Below are 20,833 nucleotides of genomic sequence, written 5' to 3'. Positions count from 1 at the left end.
GACGGGGTACAACTGGGCGGCGGTCCCTGCGCTCAGTAAGTGCATGACAAACACGACAAACAAACAAGGGAATACAAGCAAGGGAAATGGGCAGTTGCTCGCGGAAACACCGTGAGCAACAGAGTAGTGAACGAGCCGAGTCAAGCCAGGAGAGTGCGAGGTACAAAGCAAAAAGCAGAAGAGTAGTCGGTAAGCCGTGGTCTGTATGGAGCAGGAACAAAAATAGCAGGAGCTGTAGCTGGGCCAGGAAACCTCAAGGAAAGAATTCACAAGCACAGATGGACAGGAAGAGCAGGCTTAAATAGACCGAGGGCGGGAGCTAGCTGAGTCTGGCCAGGTTGCGATAGGCTCTCCCACTCCTAAGCCTGCCAGCCTGAGTGGAGGAAGCTGGTGTCTGTCTCAGGGATGTACACTCAGGTGTTGACTGATTAATTCTGGGAGTTAACCCCGAAGCAGTGCCTGGCAGATCCTTTACAGTAACCCCCCTTTTATGAGGGGCCACCGGACCCTTTCTAAGTGGACCTGGCTTACTGGGGAAACGCAGGTGGAACCTCCTGACCAATACCCCAGCGTGAACATCCCGGGCGGGTACCCAAGTCCTCTCCTCGGGCCCGTAACCTCTCCAATGGACCAGGTACTGGAGGGAGCCTTGGACCATCTTGCTGTCCACGATCCTGGCCACCTCAAATTCCACCCCCTCAGGGGTGAGGACGGGAACAGGAGGTTTCCTCGAGGGGGCCAAGGACGGGGAGCAGCGTTTCAGGAGGGAGGCATGAAACACGTTGTGTATACGAAAAGACGGGGGTAACTCCAGCCGGAAAGAGACAGGACTGAGGACCTCAATGACCTTATACGGCCCAATAAACCGGGGAGCAAACTTTTTGGACGGAACCTTGAGACGCAAGTTCCTGGATGACAACCACACCAGATCCCCGACCACAAACAGGGGGTTAGCAGAACGTCTTCTATCGGCCTGAGCCTTCTGTATGCTCTGGGACGCCTCTAGGTTCTTCTGAACCTGGGCCCAGACTGTGCACAGATCCCGATGAACGACCTCCACCTCGGGATTGTTGGAACAACCAGGTGAAACGGAGGAGAACCGTGGATTAAACCCAAAATTACAGAAAAAGGGAGAGACCCCTGACGAGTTACTGACCCGGTTATTAAGGGAAAATTCGGCGAGGGGAATGAAAGAAACCCAATCAAATTGACAGTCAGAGACAAAACATCTTAAGTATTGTTCTAGAGACTGATTAGTCCTCTCCGTTTGGCCATTGGTTTCAGGATGGAAAGCAGAGGAGAAGGACAGATCAATCCCCAACTTATTACAGAAGGCTCTCCAAAACAATGAAACAAATTGTACCCCTCTGTCAGAAACAATATTGACGGGGACCCCATGGAGACGCAGGATGTGTTTGATAAACAAGGTAGCCAACGTCTTGGCGTTGGGTAGTTTCTTGAGGGGCACAAAGTGGCACATTTTACTGAAGCGGTCTACCACCACCCACACCACCGACTTGCCTTGGGATGGAGGCAAATCGGTGATAAAATCCATGGAGATATGTGTCCAAGGTCTCTGGGGAATGGGCAACGAACGCAGTAAGCCCGCTGGTCGGGACCTGGGAGTCTTGGACCTGGCACAAACCTCACAGGCGGCGACGTAGGCCTTAACGTCTTTAGGCAAACCAGGCCACCAATAATTTCTGGTAATGAGGTGTTTGGTACCCAGGATGCCTGGATGGCCAGATAGTGCGGAGTCGTGATTTTCCCTAAGTACCCTTAGCCGGAATTGCAGGGGAACAAACAGCTTGTTCTCAGGAAGGTTCCCAGGAGCTGAACCTTGATCAGCAGCAATTTCAGAGACTAAATCGGACTCGATAGAGGAAATGACTATACCTGGAGGCAAAATACAAACAGGATCTTCCTCCGAAGGAGGGCTGGCCATGAAGCTACGCGACAGTGCATCCGCCTTAATATTTTTAGACCCGGCCCTATAGGTAACCAAAAAATTGAATCTGGTAAAAAACAACGCCCATCGAGCTTGTCTCGGGTTTAGCCTCCGGGCAGATTCTAGGAAAACCAGATTCTTGTGGTCGGTAAGGACCGTTACCTGGTGCCTAGCCCCCTCCAGGAAGTGGCGCCACTCTTCAAATGCCCATTTAATGGCTAAAAGTTCGCGGTTGCCAATATCATAGTTACACTCCGTGGGCGAAAACTTCCTAGAAAAGTAAGCACAGGGGCGGAGATGGGTGAGGGAGCTGGTACCCTGGGACAAGACGGCCCCCACTCCCACCTCGGACGCGTCAACCTCCACAATAAATGGCTCCCTTTGGTTGGGCTGAACCAGCACGGGGGCCGAGATAAAGCACTTCTTGAGGGTCTCAAAAGCCTGGACGGCCTCAGGGGGCCAATGGAGGACATCAGCACCCTTGCGAGTGAGGTCCGTAAGAGGCTTAGCGACGACCGAGAAGTTAGCAATAAATCTCCTGTAATAGTTAGCAAACCCCAAAAAACACTGTAGCGCTTTCAGGGAGGCAGGTTGGACCCATTCAGCCACAGCCTGAACCTTGGCAGGGTCCATGCGGAATTCATGAGGAGTGAGGATTTGACCTAAAAATGGTATCTCCTGTACCCCAAATACACATTTTTCGATTTTGGCAAACAGTTTGTTTTCTCGAAGGACCTGGAGCACTTTCCTGACATGCTCTATGTGGGAGGACCAGTCCCTGGAAAACACCAATATGTCATCAAGGTACACTACAAGAAATATCCCCAGGTAATTTCTCAAAATCTCATTTATGAAGTTCTGGAAGACCGCAGGGGCATTGCACAACCCAAAGGGCATGACGAGGTATTCGAAATGGCCTTCGGGCGTGTTAAACGCAGTCTTCCACTCATCCCCCTCTTTGATGCGAATAAGGTTATACGCCCCCCGTAGATCCAATTTAGAGAACCATTGGGCCCCCTGAACCTGATTAAAGAGATCAGGAATCAAAGGAAGGGGATACTGGTTCCTTACCGTGACCTTATTCAGGCCACGGTAGTCAATGCATGGCCTAAGACCCCCATCCTTCTTCCCTACGAAGAAGAAGCCAGCACCTACCGGAGAAGAAGAGGGACGAATGTAACCCTTGGCCAGGGATTCCTGGATATACTCCCTCATGGCTTCACGTTCGGGACAAGAAAGGTTAAATATCCTACCCTTAGGAAGCTTAGCTCCTGGTACCAATTCGATAGCGCAATCGTATTCTCTATGAGGCGGTAATACTTCGGAGGCCTCTTTAGAGAAAACATCAGCGAAGTCCTGAACAAACTCGGGTAGCGTATTCACCTCCTTAGGGGGAGAAATAGAATTAACAGAAAAACATGACGTACAACATTCATTACCCCATTTGGTTAGCTCCCCAGTATTCCAGTCAAACGTAGGATTATGCAACTGCAACCAGGGAAGACCTAGAACCAAATCGTACGATAATCCCTGCATCAATAGTACAGAGCATTGCTCCAAATGCATGGAGCCAACAAGGAGTTCAAAAACAGGGGTATGCTGTGTAAAATAACCATTAGCAAGAGGAGTGGAGTCGATACCCACTACCGGAACAGGTTTAGGCAAATCAATCAGAGGCATAGCGAGAGACATAGCAAATTCCACAGACATGATATTAGTAGAGGACCCTGAATCCACGAAGGCACTGCCGGTAGCAGACCTACCACCAAAAGAGACCTGAAAGGGAAGCAAGATCTTAGTACGTTTCATATTTACGGGAAATACCTGTGCGCCCAAGTGACCTCCCCGATGATCACTTAGACGCGGGAGCTCTCTGACAGCATTCTTACGCTTGGGACAGTTGTTTACTTGATGCTTGACATCCCCACAGTAGAAGCAGAGACCATTCTTCCTGCGGAATTCTCTACGTTGTTGAGGGGACACGGAGGCCCCGAGTTGCATAGGTATTTCTGAGTCTTTAGGGGAGAAACGAAGCAACGGGACTTCGGGAGGCATCATGGGGGAGTCGGAGGAAAAAACACATAAACGTTCACGTTGTCGTTCCCTGAGACGTCGGTCAAGTCGTACCACTAAAGCCATAACCTGGTCTAAGGAGTCAGAAGAGGGATAACTAACTAGCAGGTCTTTCAGGGCATTTGACAGACCCAACCTAAACTGGCACCTTAAGGCAGGGTCATTCCACCGAGAAGCTACGCACCACTTCCTAAAGTCAGAGCAATACTCCTCAACAGGTCTCTTACCCTGACGTAAGGTCACCAGCTGACTCTCGGCAAAGGCAGTTCTGTCAGTCTCGTCATAAATAAGTCCGAGGGCAGAAAAGAAACAATCAACGGAGGAAAGTTCAGGGGCGCCAGGAGCCAAGGAGAAGGCCCACTCTTGGGGCCCTTCCTGGAGCCGGGACATAATTATACCCACCCGCTGGCTCTCAGAACCTGAGGAGTGAGGCTTTAAGCGAAAGTAAAGCCTACAACTCTCCCGAAAGGAGAGAAAAGCCCTCCGGTCACCTGAGAACCGGTCGGGCAACTTGAGGTGGGGTTCAAGGGGTGCGGTGAGGGGAACTACCAAGGTAGCATCAGGCTGGTTGACCCTCTGAGCCAGGGCCTGGACCTGTAGGGAGAGACCCTGCATTTGCTGAGCCAGGGTTTCACGGGGTTCCATAATGGTGTCAGGGACCAGGGTAGACTAGGTATAAGGCTTGTGAATTTGTAATAATGGGGGAGGGGTAGGGAAACGGACAAGTGAGCCCTAATCTACCCGCCACTCTGTCCCTGCCTACTTGCAACGACCCGTCCTAGGCGACGGGGTACAACTGGGCGGCGGTCCCTGCGCTCAGTAAGTGCATGACAAACACGACAAACAAACAAGGGAATACAAGCAAGGGAAATGGGCAGTTGCTCGCGGAAACACCGTGAGCAACAGAGTAGTGAACGAGCCGAGTCAAGCCAGGAGAGTGCGAGGTACAAAGCAAAAAGCAGAAGAGTAGTCGGTAAGCCGTGGTCTGTATGGAGCAGGAACAAAAATAGCAGGAGCTGTAGCTGGGCCAGGAAACCTCAAGGAAAGAATTCACAAGCACAGATGGACAGGAAGAGCAGGCTTAAATAGACCGAGGGCGGGAGCTAGCTGAGTCTGGCCAGGTTGCGATAGGCTCTCCCACTCCTAAGCCTGCCAGCCTGAGTGGAGGAAGCTGGTGTCTGTCTCAGGGATGTACACTCAGGTGTTGACTGATTAATTCTGGGAGTTAACCCCGAAGCAGTGCCTGGCAGATCCTTTACATTAATAATGTTTATATTTCTGGTCAAGCTTTTGTAGATAGTGGTTCTGCGGCTAATTTCTCAGATTTTCAAGTTGCAAAAAGATTGGCTATCCCACTTGTTCAGTTGAGTACCCCGGTCAAAGTCTCTGCTATTGATAATACACCTCAGGGGTCGGTCAAGTTCTCTAGTCCGCCTATCTTGAGCGTATATCTTTTCTCTGTCTTTCTGCCTTTTAAGAGTAGGGTTATTATTTATACCTGGCATCCTCCACCTGTTCTTTGCTTGTGAATTTCCTGTCTGTATGTGTTTTGATCAAGCTATTTAGCTACACCCTTTACCTCTGAATTCTGGACTTATTGGAAATTGACCTCGGCGTGTATTTGGATAACCCTTTGTTTACCAATTTTGATTATCTGCTCCCTGCTGGTTCTGACCTCTGCTTTACCTGATATCCACTTGCTTACTGTTTTGGACGTTCTGTTTACCCTCTGGCTGTCTGGTTTCTGTTCAGGTTTGCCTGCATTGCACGTCTTATCCAACACTGAACTCTGCTAAGGCAACCTGGGTTCTATGCAGCAAAAACCATCCTGCCTTGCGGTCGGCTCTGGTGAAGACCTTAGAGTAGCCTTATACTCTGTCGATCAGAGTTGTGAAGGATTTGAGGCTGCGGATTTATTTGAATGCTTTCTCCCGACAGTCTTCAGCAGCCTTTGGGGAATTGCTCAACTTGCAATTCCATAACGCCATGGGTGACTACAAAGAACCCCGGACCTGGCACGTGGTTGCTTTATTTACCCTGCAGTGGCGCGGCAAGAAATTATACAACCTACAGATCACAGCTCTTGGCTTGGGTTACCATGTGATCAACTTATTTTTGGAGGGCACATCTAAAAAAAAGAATCAGGAAAAACAATTATTTAAAAAATATATAGAATATTTATATATATATATATATATATATATATATATATATATATATATATATATATATATATATATATATATAGTGTAAATAAAGAGCGAGTAACGGCACCAGGACTTCAGTGTTGGGGAGATGTTGGTTTATTCACCACCAGGTGGAAAGAATGAGCGACGTTTCGGTTCACACCTGAACCTTTCTCAAGCTAATTACAACAGTGCATAGTGCCACATATAAATAGGGATGCAAAGTATATACAATCAACAGTGCAATTAATAGTATATATGTAAAAAATACATTAATATACAACATATAGTTAAACACAAGTAAATATATACCAATATGTGTGTCCAGTACATGTGTTTTAAGAAACAACATCTCATAATATATGAAAAATAATGCAAAAAACATAAGGTAATATTATAATTACCCTAATCAAAAACACCAGCTCATAATGAGGGGGAGGAGCAGAGGGAACGTTCCAAGTACAAAAAGTAATATTACGTCATAAAAAACTTACAGTGTCAGGTCTCTGTGATGCATGGAATAAACCATGGCGTCCCGCAGTCGATAATGCGCATGCGCAAGATGGCGAACTGCCGGAAATGCGTCACGTGGAACGCATACCTGAAACGCAGTGTAGCCGCGCATGCGCAGAAAGTGGATTCTGTCTCGGCGTATGTTTCACATCAATATGGAAAGAAAACTCAAAAGAGTGTATAACCAACAAAATATAGTATATTATATATATAGATAGATAGCCCATATTATATATATGGGAAATATACTCGAATATCTATAATAAGAAATAATCATTTATATAGTCTAAGGGAAATGGCCACGAATCACAGCATAAATGGGGAGAACGGCTATATCTACAAATAGGCGGCCGAATCTCACAGAGACAACAAATTCTCAACCACCCACTCATGTCTTATTTTGAATTGAGGACCACATTATGAACATAAAATAGAAGAAAAATAATTTATTTCATATATTGATTATACTTTATTCCACATGATTACCACAGAGAGCATATAATACACATATAAAGTTTGTGATATACATCAAAGAAAATCTATATATAATCCTTGGAAAAAATTGATGAGGAAACGTAACCTCTGCTCCCATGATGTACATCCCTTCATATAAGTTGGTATCTGTGAATAGAAAATGTTTTATTTAAAGTGAAAAGATGAATATAGATAAAAATACACCTATAGTTATATAAATTTAAAAACAATGTCAAAAAGATCCCACCTACACTCAAAAGAATGGATCGTATAGATATATCGGACTCAAAATCAATCATGTCATATATACATGAGCTTTCAAATATGTGGGAAATATGTATATTCTACATTAAGTCCCTTTGGGGACATGGTATCAAGAGTAAAAATCCACTCAAGTTCTTTACGTTTGAGGGCCAGCTCTCTGTCACCTCCTCGTCTGTTTAGGGGTACTGAATCAATAATTTTAAAACGCATTTGGGATACATTATGTCTACAGTCTACAAAATGTCTGGAGACTGGAAGATCTCGTCTCTTGGTGTTGATACTAGATTTGTGGTTCCTCATTCTAAGCGTTACTTCCGTGGTGGTCTCACCCACATAATATAGGCCACATGGACAAATCAATAAGTAAATAGCAAAGGTGGTTTTACAAGTATAGAAGCCATGGATTTTAAAAGTTTTACCTGTTCGTGGATGACAAAAACTGTCACCCTTAATCATATGATTGCACATATTACATCCCAAGCACGGGAAGCATCCATATTTTTTAGGGGCTAAAACACTCTGTGACATCTTAGTTTTAGATCCAATATCTGCCTTTACTAGCTTATTTTTGATGGTTTTACCTTTGCGGTATGCTAATAATGGTGGCTCTTGGAATTCCTTGATCATTGGAAAAGCCCTAGTTAGTAGACGCCATTCCCTTCTCAGAATATTGCCAATTTCTGGGCTTGATGTAGAAAAAGTTGATACAAATGGTATACGAACATTTTTCTTATGCACCACTGTCTGTTTGTCTAAAAGTTGTTGTCTATCCATTTTTATCGTCTGTCTTTTATATAAATTGAGCATATCAGTTGGATATCCCCTACATTTAAATTTGTTGCACATCTCGTCCACTCTCTTGGACAGCTGATCTTCATTACTAACAATTCTTCGAACTCTAAGAAGTTGGCTGAAGGGCAATGATCTCACCATAGCCCTGGGGTGTCCACTATTATAGTGCAACAGACTGTTCCTATCAGTTTCCTTACAAAATATATCGGTGGTAAGAATGCCATCCTGTAAATGGATCTTAGTATCCAAAAACTCAACTGAAGAGTCAGAATGGATCATGGTGAATTTGATCCCCTGACACATATCATTTAGAAAAGAGTGAAATAATTTCAATTCATCCTCTGAACCGGTCCAGATGAGGAAGATATCGTCTATGTATCGCCACCACCGCAAAACATTTCTGAAGTGGTGGGACACATAGACAAGATCCTCCTCAATCCGCCGCATGAAAATATTGGCATATGTCGGGGCCATATTAGACCCCATAGCCGTACCCCTTTTTTGAAGGTAGAACTTATCACCAACCATGAAATAATTTTTAGTGAGTATGAACTCAAGTAATGTTTTAACAAATTCAATTTTTCTGTTTGAAAAATCCAGACGTGTCAGGTAGTGAAGAGCAGCTTCAATGCCTAGGGAGTGATCTATGGAGGTATACAGACTTCCCACATCAAGGGTAGCAAGGATAGACCGGCCAGGGACCCTGAGAGAGCCAATCCTGACAAGGAAATCAGTGGTATCCTTGATGTAGGAGTCAGCCCCCATAGCAAACTGTCTCAAAATTTTGTCAATAAAGATAGCTGCTGGAACAAATAACGAATCACTGCCCGACACAATGGGGCGGCCAGGGGGTTTACATGGATCCTTGTGAATCTTAGGAAGAAGGTAAAGCACCGGAGTGACCGGATGCCTTACCTTCAAAAATTCACAAAGGTCCTTATCAATAATTTTAGATAAAAAGGCCTCATCAACAAGTAATTTTAATTCATTCATAAAGGAAAATTTTGGATCACCCGATAATTCAGTATATACATCATGGTCATTCAATTGCATCTCCAATTCCTGCAGATAAAGGGACGTGTCCATCACAACAATGGCACCCCCCTTATCTGCAGGTTTAACAGTGACGGAAGTATTGTCCATCAATTCATTTAAAGCCATCTGTTCCAAGCGTGTAATATTTCTATGATAGTTATCCCTTTTATATTGCTTGTTTCTAAATGTTTGAATGTGCTTATCAACCAATGAGATATATGCCTCAACCTCATGCAAATTTTGGGGTGGCTGAAACTTACTCTTTATAGTGAGATCTAGACTTTTCAAATCAAACATATGTTCATTAGACAGGGGTACATTTATATCAGAAGAACCAAACACTGGTTGATCTGAAAAATGTGCTTTTAATCTCAATATTCTGAAAAAGCGTTTCAAATCAAGATCTAATTCAAACCAGTTGACAACATTAGTGGGACAAAATGATAACCCACGATTAAGAATTTTTAACTGTAACTGATTAAGAGAAAAGGATGAAATATTAACCACAAGATTTACGGATTCTTTTTCCTCGTCTGGTAGTGGCGATTCCCTCGTATTGGGGTTATCCTCCCCCTCGATTTGATGTTGATTGCCGGATCGCTTATGCCTCCTGCCGCCCCTGCGAGAGCGCTTTCTCCTGGTGTTTCGATATTGTCCCCTAAAAAAGGAACACTATATGGATCATCTGACAGCTCCGAATCGGTAATAAAGGCATCTGTCATCTTCTGACGCCTCCGAACATTTCTGTCCTTCTTCACTGGACCTCTATATTCTGTGTCATCCCCCTGCCAGCAATAAACTTTTCCTGATGTGTAATCGTCCAGATCACGTTGCCATTTCTGGCGTTTTGTTTTTTCAATATCATTCCGGAACTTTTTGAAAAATTCGGACATTTTATTTTGATATATTTCGTAATCAGATATTACCATCATCTCTTTGAGTTGATCATTCCTCTCAATTATTCGCGGCTTGATGATCTCAATTTCTTTTTGAAGATATTCAATATTAAGAAGTAACAAATCTTGGGAATATTTGTTAGAGATACCTTCAAATCTTTCCTTGAAGCTGGAATTGGTTGGAAAAAGATTAGGTCTCAAATGAGATCGCATCCCACGTGGTATACGTTGATTTTTAAAATATTCCCCCAGCGTCGAGAGGTGTAATTCCAAAGCAATTTGCCTTTTAGAATCAGCTTCCCACTTTTTTCTTATACTTTCAATCGTGGGTATACTCAAGAAGGCAGCATTTCCAGTGAGTCCCTGTAGGATACGATCAGCATCCTCCTGAGTGTAGGCAAACACCTGTGGTGGGTTACCAACACAATCAAAATCTCCTTCTCCCAGCATATTCAAATAGAGGTGCACGTGTTAGGATTCATACAGTTCAACTCCTTGGAATAAAATAGTAGAAATAAAGAGCGAGTAACGGCACCAGGACTTCAGTGTTGGGGAGATGTTGGTTTATTCACCACCAGGTGGAAAGAATGAGCGACGTTTCGGTTCACACCTGAACCTTTCTCAAGCTAATTACAACAGTGCATAGTGCCACATATAAATAGGGATGCAAAGTATATACAATCAACAGTGCAATTAATAGTTTATTGCTGGCAGGGGGATGACACAGAATATAGAGGTCCAGTGAAGAAGGACAGAAATGTTCGGAGGCGTCAGAAGATGACAGATGCCTTTATTACCGATTCGGAGCTGTCAGATGATCCATATAGTGTTCCTTTTTTAGGGGACAATATCGAAACACCAGGAGAAAGCGCTCTCGCAGGGGCGGCAGGAGGCATAAGCGATCCGGCAATCAACATCAAATCGAGGGGGAGGATAACCCCAATACGAGGGAATCGCCACTACCAGACGAGGAAAAAGAATCCGTAAATCTTGTGGTTAATATTTCATCCTTTTCTCTTAATCAGTTACAGTTAAAAATTCTTAATCGTGGGTTATCATTTTGTCCCACTAATGTTGTCAACTGGTTTGAATTAGATCTTGATTTGAAACGCTTTTTCAGAATATTGAGATTAAAAGCACATTTTTCAGATCAACCAGTGTTTGGTTCTTCTGATATAAATGTACCCCTGTCTAATGAACATATGTTTGATTTGAAAAGTCTAGATCTCACTATAAAGAGTAAGTTTCAGCCACCCCAAAATTTGCATGAGGTTGAGGCATATATCTCATTGGTTGATAAGCACATTCAAACATTTAGAAACAAGCAATATAAAAGGGATAACTATCATAGAAATATTACACGCTTGGAACAGATGGCTTTAAATGAATTGATGGACAATACTTCCGTCACTGTTAAACCTGCAGATAAGGGGGGTGCCATTGTTGTGATGGACACGTCCCTTTATCTGCAGGAATTGGAGATGCAATTGAATGACCATGATGTATATACTGAATTATCGGGTGATCCAAAATTTTCCTTTATGAATGAATTAAAATTACTTGTTGATGAGGCCTTTTTATCTAAAATTATTGATAAGGACCTTTGTGAATTTTTGAAGGTAAGGCATCCGGTCACTCCGGTGCTTTACCTTCTTCCTAAGATTCACAAGGATCCATGTAAACCCCCTGGCCGCCCCATTGTGTCGGGCAGTGATTCGTTATTTGTTCCAGCAGCTATCTTTATTGACAAAATTTTGAGACAGTTTGCTATGGGGGCTGACTCCTACATCAAGGATACCACTGATTTCCTTGTCAGGATTGGCTCTCTCAGGGTCCCTGGCCGGTCTATCCTTGCTACCCTTGATGTGGGAAGTCTGTATACCTCCATAGATCACTCCCTAGGCATTGAAGCTGCTCTTCACTACCTGACACGTCTGGATTTTTCAAACAGAAAAATTGAATTTGTTAAAACATTACTTGAGTTCATACTCACTAAAAATTATTTCATGGTTGGTGATAAGTTCTACCTTCAAAAAAGGGGTACGGCTATGGGGTCTAATATGGCCCCGACATATGCCAATATTTTCATGCGGCGGATTGAGGAGGATCTTGTCTATGTGTCCCACCACTTCAGAAATGTTTTGCGGTGGTGGCGATACATAGACGATATCTTCCTCATCTGGACCGGTTCAGAGGATGAATTGAAATTATTTCACTCTTTTCTAAATGATATGTGTCAGGGGATCAAATTCACCATGATCCATTCTGACTCTTCAGTTGAGTTTTTGGATACTAAGATCCATTTACAGGATGGCATTCTTACCACCGATATATTTTGTAAGGAAACTGATAGGAACAGTCTGTTGCACTATAATAGTGGACACCCCAGGGCTATGGTGAGATCATTGCCCTTCAGCCAACTTCTTAGAGTTCGAAGAATTGTTAGTAATGAAGATCAGCTGTCCAAGAGAGTGGACGAGATGTGCAACAAATTTAAATGTAGGGGATATCCAACTGATATGCTCAATTTATATAAAAGACAGACGATAAAAATGGATAGACAACAACTTTTAGACAAACAGACAGTGGTGCATAAGAAAAATGTTCGTATACCATTTGTATCAACTTTTTCTACATCAAGCCCAGAAATTGGCAATATTCTGAGAAGGGAATGGCGTCTACTAACTAGGGCTTTTCCAATGATCAAGGAATTCCAAGAGCCACCATTATTAGCATACCGCAAAGGTAAAACCATCAAAAATAAGCTAGTAAAGGCAGATATTGGATCTAAAACTAAGATGTCACAGAGTGTTTTAGCCCCTAAAAAATATGGATGCTTCCCGTGCTTGGGATGTAATATGTGCAATCATATGATTAAGGGTGACAGTTTTTGTCATCCACGAACAGGTAAAACTTTTAAAATCCATGGCTTCTATACTTGTAAAACCACCTTTGCTATTTACTTATTGATTTGTCCATGTGGCCTATATTATGTGGGTGAGACCACCACGGAAGTAACGCTTAGAATGAGGAACCACAAATCTAGTATCAACACCAAGAGACGAGATCTTCCAGTCTCCAGACATTTTGTAGACTGTAGACATAATGTATCCCAAATGCGTTTTAAAATTATTGATTCAGTACCCCTAAACAGACGAGGAGGTGACAGAGAGCTGGCCCTCAAACGTAAAGAACTTGAGTGGATTTTTACTCTTGATACCATGTCCCCAAAGGGACTTAATGTAGAATATACATATTTCCCACATATTTGAAAGCTCATGTATATATGACATGATTGATTTTGAGTCCGATATATCTATACGATCCATTCTTTTGAGTGTAGGTGGGATCTTTTTGACATTGTTTTTAAATTTATATAACTATAGGTGTATTTTTATCTATATTCATCTTTTCACTTTAAATAAAACATTTTCTATTCACAGATACCAACTTATATGAAGGGATGTACATCATGGGAGCAGAGGTTACGTTTCCTCATCAATTTTTTCCAAGGATTATATATAGATTTTCTTTGATGTATATCACAAACTTTATATGTGTATTATATGCTCTCTGTGGTAATCATGTGGAATAAAGTATAATCAATATATGAAATAAATTATTTTTCTTCTATTTTATGTTCATAATGTGGTCCTCAATTCAAAATAAGACATGAGTGGGTGGTTGAGAATTTGTTGTCTCTGTGAGATTCGGCCGCCTATTTGTAGATATAGCCGTTCTCCCCATTTATGCTGTGATTCGTGGCCATTTCCCTTAGACTATATAAATGATTATTTCTTATTATAGATATTCGAGTATATTTCCCATATATATAATATGGGCTATCTATCTATATATATAATATACTATATTTTGTTGGTTATACACTCTTTTGAGTTTTCTTTCCATATTGATGTGAAACATACGCCGAGACAGAATCCACTTTCTGCGCATGCGCGGCTACACTGCGTTTCAGGTATGCGTTCCACGTGACGCATTTCCGGCAGTTCGCCATCTTGCGCATGCGCATTATCGACTGCGGGACGCCATGGTTTATTCCATGCATCACAGAGACCTGACACTGTAAGTTTTTTATGACGTAATATTACTTTTTGTACTTGGAACGTTCCCTCTGCTCCTCCCCCTCATTATGAGCTGGTGTTTTTGATTAGGGTAATTATAATATTACCTTATGTTTTTTGCATTATTTTTCATATATTATGAGATGTTGTTTCTTAAAACACATGTACTGGACACACATATTGGTATATATTTACTTGTGTTTAACTATATGTTGTATATTAATGTATTTTTTACATATATACTATTAATTGCACTGTTGATTGTATATACTTTGCATCCCTATTTATATGTGGCACTATGCACTGTTGTAATTAGCTTGAGAAAGGTTCAGGTGTGAACCGAAACGTCGCTCATTCTTTCCACCTGGTGGTGAATAAACCAACATCTCCCCAACACTGAAGTCCTGGTGCCGTTACTCGCTCTTTATTTCTACTATTTTATTCCAAGGAGTTGATTCATCCTTACTATGGTAACGTGCACATGGCCTGATTTCCAGTCTGCATTGAGTGCTGTGTTTTTTGCATCCATTTGAACTATATATATATATATATATTTGCTCACACTTTTTCATATAAATGAATATCCTCTCTTATGTAGATTGTTTTTTCCAAGCCATCATTCATTTTCCCCTAGTTGATAAGGTCTGTAACAGTTTTCAACATCACTTTTTTGATATTCCAGTAATGGACATAGGGGTGAATGACCAGAATGTCTGACTTCTATGGACCTTAAATGGACCTTGGCATGCATTTAATTTCACATAAAGGTCTTGTTTATAGCATTTTTTTCTGATCATAAACTCACATCATACACTCACTTCTTTAGAGATTATTTGGTGTTCAGGATGAGATTCACTTTATAAATTCCCATAGTTGATGTTGTTATTGATAATAATGGTGATACTAAGGACTTATTTTATTGTTATGGTGCTATGGTGATTTTGGCCGACGATCTAATCTGGACAGGAACCATCCAACTGTTCCGAACAGCAGATGTGGGGGAAAGTAGGATTTGGCATGTTGGTTTTCCACATGCTCCATCCTTTGTTCCCATGGGAGATAATCCGCTGCCAGCTCCCCATTGACATCTACGAAAAGCATGAAAATGGTGGTCAGGAGGAATAGCTGTTCGCCATATTAGCATTCGGCTGATAGCTTTTTAATGTGTGCGGCCAGCTTTGAATGATTAGTACACATGTAGTAGAATATCTTTATTGAATTAATTAAAGAAACAGTCCTCTATAATAACATAAAATAAAATAAAAAAAGAGGCTGGAAATAAAGGTGCAGAATTTAGTGACCCTCAAAAAACACTATGACCAAGCCACTTGCTAGCAATTTTTTTTTTATTAATCCTAATTTGATTAGATTTTCCAGCTATTTGACCCCTTCCCATCCCATGATGTACATTTACATCATGGGTGGGAAGGGGTTTCCATAAAATGCTGTATATTTAAAACAGGTGGGTGTCACAGGCTCAGGAGTTGAGCCTGTGCGATTTGCAGTGGGAGGTGGCTATAATATACAGCCGGGCTCCTGCTGCGAGCCTATAATACACTGCTGTCATGAGTAGTGCAGTGTATTTTACCAGGGATTAGATGTTTAGATCTTCAAGTCCCATAGTGGGACTAAAAAAAAAGTAAAAAAAAAAACTTTTAGAAAAATTAAAACATTTACGTTTTAAATAATAAAATAAAAAATCGCCTTGTTTCCCTGATCAAGTCCTTTATGATTGGTATCATTGCATTCGTAACGACCTAATCTATAACAAAAAAATCATGTTATTTATCCAACGTGGTGAACGACGTAAAAAGAATAAATAAAAAATAGTCAGAGAATTGCTTATTTTTGGTCACGTACCAATAAAAACTACAACTTGTACTCTAAAAATCAAGCCATTACACAGCTCCATCGATGGAAACTTAAAAAAGTTATGCTTCTCAGAATATGGTGACACAAAAACATCATTTTGAAAAAATATGTGGTTTTTATTGTATAAAGGTAGTAAAACATCCAAAAAACGATATAACTTTTATATCGCCGTAAACATATTGACCTGCAAAATACAGTTGTAATAATGAATGATATGACCCAATATAGATAGTGACAAGTCAGACCGCAGAATGCAGTTAACAAGTCCTAAATACCACACGATGAACGTTGTAAAAATGTAACCAAAAAAATTGGTGTTTTCTTTTCTATCCCCACCGAAAAATGAATAAAGATTTTCAATATATTATATGAATCCCAAAATGGTGCCAATTACAACGTGTCCTTCATTTTATTGGAACGCTAAGATGCAAAACGATGGACCACACTCATTTATACACCCAGCAACTTTACACCCATAACCTCACAGTTGAACCCTTTAGATGCAGCAAATATGATGAAGATTTTTGGACCTTGTGCTGCATATGGGACTAGTGAAGAAGAAAAAAATGTGGCAATATTGGAGCATGAACACTATACCCGGAATTACCATATAGCCATGCCCCATCGTACAGATGGCATTGTATGTCGCTTACAAGCTATCGTGATGTGCAGGCCAGATGGAAACATTCCCTCAGGTTCAGGAGGTGATTATAAAAACCCTAATATTAGAGGGCCCAAGCACATCCGCTTCAAAATGTCATTATCTCCGCTGGAAGCCAGGCCATCTGTGTTGTTCCATGGCAACACTTTCCCATCAAAGTTCCCCAGACTATAAAATAGGAAGGACCCAAAAAAGGTGCATAGTGCGTTCCAAAAGGGGATAAGAAAGGACACCATTTATAAGTGCAATACCTGCCCCGAAAAAACCTTACCTGTGTATAAAGGCTTGCTTTAAGGTGTACCACACATCTATAGATTATGATTTTTTTTAATTAATTTCCCCCATTATTATAACACCTTATTATGCCCTGATATACTCTACACAGCTTAAATAGGCCACCACATTATAATTTTAAATACCAGTGATTCCCCAAACAAAACTACTACCAAGCAAAATCTGTACTCCAAAAGTCAAAGGATAGTCCTTCCGAGCCTGACAGTGTGCCCAAATATCAGTTTATAACCACATATGGGGTATTGCCATACTCAGAAAAACCCACTTAACTATGTATGTGGTGTGTGTTACCAGTGATACAATCTGGGCACAACATAATGCGCACTGAAATGGCATATCTGTGCCATTGCAATTTTCACTCTGAAACATCTATTGCGTACTAATTTCTGCAAAACACCTGTGGGGTTAAATTGTTTATTTACTTGAGGGTGAATTTTTCAAAATGGGGTTACTTCTCTGGGTTTTCCACTGTGCTGGTACCTCAGGGGCTCCTTCCACTCTGAGCCCTGCTGTGTGTCCAAACAATAGTTTACAACTACATATGAGGTATTGCCTTACTCGGGTCAAATTGCATAACACATTTTAATATGCTTTTGGTCCTGTATTTATTATGAAAAGTAAAGATTTTCAGCTAAAACGACATTTTATTGAATTTTTTTTTTATTATTTTCAGAGCCCAATTCTCATTAATTCTATGGGGTCAAAATGCTAACTATACCCCTAGATAATTTCCTTTACTAGTTGTAATTTCTAAAATGTGGTCACTTCTAAGAGGTTTCCACTGTACTGGTACCTCAGGGGCTTTGGAAATGCGACATGTGTCTAAAGACCATTCCAGCAAAATCTGCGCCACAAAAGCCACATCTGCCCAAGCAGCAGTTTACAACCACATATGAGATGAATAGCGTAACAAAATGTGAAGTGCTATTTCTCCTATATCCTTTGTGGAAATTAAATAATTTGAGCTAAAACTACATATAATTGGAAAAAATATTTTTTTATCATCTTTACTGTCCAATTCTAATAAATTCTATGAAACACCTCGGGGGTCAACATTCTTACTACACCTAAACGTGTTTCTTATGTTATGGAAACTCAAGGCCTCTGCAAACCTGAAATGGTGCCTGGAAATTAGAAAAAAACAGAGGCCTCAAAATTCACAAGGTGCTCCTTCAATTCTAAGTTAATCCGCAGAATCAGGGTAATAAAGATTGAGCCCCATTTCTCTGTTAACACTTGCTTTGTTACAAAAATGTTATTATGTTATCTGCCAAAAAAAAGTAAAAAAATTTACCTTCACTTTGCTTTCATTTCTGTGAAAGACCTAAAGGGTTACTAAACTTCCTAAATGCCCTTTTGAACACTTGGAGGGGTGTGATTAATAGGGGTTTCTAATATGCTGGCCACTCAAAGCCAATTCAGAACGGTATTGGTCCCTAAAAAAATTGGCTTTGGAAATAAAAACTACTGCTAAATCTATAAGCCTTTTAACATCCTAAAAAATTAAGAGAACATTTAGAAAAAAGATGCCAACAGAAAGTAGACATATGGTGAATGTTAATTATTAACTAACTTGTGTGGTATAACTATATGTCTTACAAGGAGACAAGTTACAATTTTGAAAATGGCAAATTTTTCTAAATATTCTGTCAATTTCAGATTTTTTTTTATATAAATAAATAAGTAAAAGCATTACAAGTTATTACCACATAAAGTGACACATCAGATTTGAAAAATGGGGCTGTGTCCTGAAGTCCAAAATAGCTGCATCCTTAACAAAACTGTGACATTTTTCCTCTATAGCGTATTATGAAAGAATCTTGAAAATTAAGTTTACATGTAACTTTCAAGCAGCTGATTTGTTGTTATTATTACTTTAGTAAAATAGAAGTCAAGCCACTTAAAGGGGTTGTCCACTACCCGACAACTGATGACCTATCCACCGGATAGGTCATCAGTATATTATCGGTGCGGGTCCGACACCCGGACCCCGCACCGATCAGTTGCTCCGGCTGCCTTTTGGGCATCAGATGTCATTGTGCAATATACAATGTCCTGATCCGGAAGCAGTTGGCTCCGTACATTGCATAACGGCCATGCTGCCGAACTGCAGCTCTCCTCCTATTCACTTGAATAGGAGAAGAGCTGCAGTACTGGCAGAATGGTCCTTGGCCCCCTTAGGCACCAGTGCCTGGGTGTGACCGCTACCTCTTATTTCTATCTCAGACTGCTCAACATGTTCTGTATATCAGTCTTCAGTGACTGTCAGTCTCCCCAAATAGGAGAGTGTTAGAAACTGTGTTGCACTGCACAGAATTTTGGGCAAACAATTTTAAATGACAAAGCTATAACAGAATTTAAAAGCAAACTACTAGAAGACCCACTAGTGTACAGTAAATACATAAAAATAAATGTTTTAATGTTTTGCTTCCTTGGTGGGTTATCAGTTTATGGATTTACAGTTCCAAAACCTGTAGCTACTGTACTTCTAAATTCACATGATAATCTAACCTGTAATCTAGTTTTGTGCAGCCTTGTCACAGGGATATTGTATGGATGCAAACCACCATCACATCGATATCCATACATGTACACACATATGTGTAGTAGCTGCTACTATTCACACGAGTTAGGATATGAACATTGACGTGTTCAAGGTGAGGAGATTGGCAGCGAATGCAACCAGGCTGTGGATAAATGGAGTACTGCGATTTCGGTAACTTTTATAGGCTTTAATAGAGAGAGACGCATACGCTTCTCCATTCAGGCTCTCTGGGTAAAAGCCATTATCAGCCATCTTACTTTGCAGGACAATGACCATGGGATCCCTGTTGAGAGGTAAGGACCTATCAGATATATATGGGATGGAAAACCAATTTAACAATGTGAGAACACAATAAAAACATATTGTCATGTATAAACTTAAGCCATGTATTGTTCTTCTCATTAGCAAAGTACAATTTGTAAACATGTCGGTGAACCAGTATGAGTAGCTATTGTGGACTTAACCTGTTAGTGACCCCAAAATTATTGCAGTGCATTATGAAAGCGATCAAATGATCACACAGTGAAGTCCCCTAGTGGGACTAAAAGACAAGTTTAAAAAAGTTTAATAAAGTTAATAATAAATAAATCAAAATCCCATGTAAAAAAAACATTAAAAACCCACTTTTTCCCCTTACAAAATGCTTTATTATGAAAGAAAATTAAAAGAGTTACACATATTTGGTATCGCTGCGTCAGTAACAACCCCAACTATAAAACGATTACATTATTTAAAAATTCATAAAAAGTGATGAAAAAGTCGCATGTACTCCAAAATGATACCAATAAATACTACAAGTCATCCTAAAAAATCCTCATAAAGCTGCATCGTCGGAAAAATAAAAAATGTATGGCTCTTAAAATATGGCGACACAAAAACAGGATTTTGAAAAAGAATATGTTTTTACTGTGTAAAAGTAGTAAAACATAAGAAAATTATATAAATTTGCTATTGTCGGAATCACAACGACCCGCTGAATAAAGTTATTATGTTATTTATACCACACTGTAAAATTTAGGAAGCAAAAAAGTGTGGTGAAATTAGCGGGGACCGATCGCGGTGGTCCACGCTGATTAAACCCTTAGAAGCTGCGTACAATAGCGATTGCGGCTTCTTAGTGGTTAAACCACCATCAACATCCCCCTATATGATAGCGGGCACCGATGGCAGCTATGGCAGTTAGGCCTCCGGCTATGCC

At 41.0% G+C, this 20,833-nt stretch overlaps 1 protein-coding gene across 2 annotated transcripts in view; it reads left to right on the top strand.

Annotated features, from left to right (window-relative positions):
- ITPRID1 (ITPR interacting domain containing 1) overlaps window positions 1–20,833 on the top strand; it is a 200,292-nt gene that overhangs the window by 24,749 nt on the left and 154,710 nt on the right. The window lies entirely within an intron of this gene.

Source organism: Rhinoderma darwinii, chromosome 5 (assembly GCF_050947455.1).
Source record: "Rhinoderma darwinii isolate aRhiDar2 chromosome 5, aRhiDar2.hap1, whole genome shotgun sequence".
NCBI lineage: Eukaryota > Metazoa > Chordata > Amphibia > Anura > Rhinodermatidae > Rhinoderma > Rhinoderma darwinii.
This window is presented reverse-complemented; position numbering and strand designations above follow the sequence as displayed.